Source organism: Megalopta genalis, unplaced genomic scaffold, assembly GCF_051020955.1.
Source record: "Megalopta genalis isolate 19385.01 unplaced genomic scaffold, iyMegGena1_principal scaffold0052, whole genome shotgun sequence".
Lineage (NCBI taxonomy): Eukaryota > Metazoa > Arthropoda > Insecta > Hymenoptera > Halictidae > Megalopta > Megalopta genalis.
Window position 1 is genome coordinate 552,501 of NW_027476121.1, and position 1,928 is coordinate 554,428.

A 1,928-nucleotide genomic window follows, 5' to 3' on the forward strand; every position below is an offset into this window, starting at 1 on the left:
TTTTATAAAATTCGATATCCTCTCCAAATATAGATCTTCGAAACACTCGCAAGACGATTACAATCGGTATAACTTTAACGTCCGTCCGAAAAGTACTTTCGGGGACTAGACGACCGATTGATCTCGTGCGGTTTCGCTATTCGATCATTTGAAGAGAACAAAAAGATATATGGGGCGACCGACAAACGGTTTTCCCGTAGAACCAGACTCGCGATTGCGTTGACACACACATCATAGCCACACCAATAGAAGAGTTTTAGGACGGTAACCCGGGTGGGGTGTTCTTTACTCAGAATATGTGCAACATCGGATCTATATAGCCATCGATACAATTCGTACACAAATGTGTCGTACGAAGAGAGAGACTTTTTTTCCTCTGGCAACATAACGGTAAGAGACATCCTTCCACACTCATAGGTTCCACTCCCTGGGGCTATGATATATATATACATATAAATTCAAATTCGAAGCAACGGTCACAATTCTACTCTATATTTTTGCGGGTTATGTGTTCTTTCGTTCAATTTCTTTCATGCGTTCGTTCGATCTCTGTACACAGTCTTCACATAGGACAGACTCGTGTAGTACGCTTTCGTGGGTTAAACCCATCTCGTTTCATTTCAGGCGACGTCGGGAGCGCGTTGAAAATGTACCAGTGAAATCTCGATAGTTCTACGGATACGAATCGTCCCGAAAAAGATTTTGTCACCGCTTCGAAGCGGTGTTTCAGACGGGCGGACGTATATAAAACATATACGACACACGACACCGCCTTCCACACTCACGCTAGTTCGAACACGATTTCCATCTCTCTCGAAGACTGTTAGACGTACGTAAAATTTCTCAATATTCATAGGACCGCGACAAACGCCGACGAAGCGCCCATCATTCGCTCGTACGTATATAGGCAACAAGTGCCATCAACGCAAGCAGTTTATAAGTACGTAAACGACCCTCAGCCAGGCGTGGTCCAGGAATTGTATCCGTGGACCGCAATGTGCGTTCGAAATGTCGATGTTCATGTGTCCTGCAGTTCACACGTTGACGCGCAATTAGCTGCGTTCTTCATCGACCCACGAGCCAAGTGATCCACCGTTCAGGGTAATTTTTCCCTTTTATTCTCTCATATATATAATGTGTATTTGCTATCCACCACATTTTTGTGTTATATTTCGGAACAAGCCGATACCCGAAGAGCTCCAACCAGCGCGCGAAGGAGATTCGGGAGTCGTCGTACAACGACATAATTGTCCCTTAAAGAACGAGATATTTCCGTCGAAACCATATATATATGTACGAGCAAATCCAAAACCACTGTTTTCTTGCAAGTTCGACGGTCGGAGCGAATAGAACATTGAAAAGCCTTCTATCGAAGAAACACAGAGAGTATATCACCTCCAAAAACGACGGGGATATGGATATTCAAACTGGACAATTATCAACCCGATACTGGATTCGAAAAGTTTCTCTCTCCTTTCGTCGTTATTTACACCGGACGGACTCACGGCCGGCTCTAGCTGGGTGTCATATATATATACGTCCCACGCTCATGCTGCCACTAGCGCGCAACAGAGTAGGGTGTCAATGACAACGACACAGCATTGAAACGAGCTACACAAGCCGGTCTCTCTTGATACCAATGTAAACGAGCATTAAGTTATCTTCAGACTGCCCGATATTTTCGTCCTTTGGACTTTCCCAACGATTCCTTTTTTTTCTTTTTTTTTTACACCACAGCGAAGACTTGAGGAAGCGTGATTAGCACGCTCGCATCCCTCCCTGTCCTACTACAACTGTGTGTGTGTGTGTAAAGAAAGAAAAAAAGAATACATTTTGGCTTTCTCTCTATCGAGAAGATGGCCTACGCAACGCAGATCAAAGGCCTAATACGTGTAATATAATACGCGTCTGGCCGTGTATAAATCACG

The 1,928-nt window shown here is 44.3% G+C and overlaps 1 non-coding gene across 1 annotated transcript; it reads right to left on the bottom strand.

Moving 5' to 3' along the window:
- Positions 1 to 949: 949 nt before the first annotated feature.
- On the bottom strand, positions 950 to 1,104 carry LOC143261464 (5.8S ribosomal RNA). The gene has a single exon (XR_013035578.1). It is a non-coding gene; the product is annotated as a 5.8S ribosomal RNA (ribosomal RNA).
- Between the last annotated feature and the right edge of the window lie 824 nt (positions 1,105 to 1,928).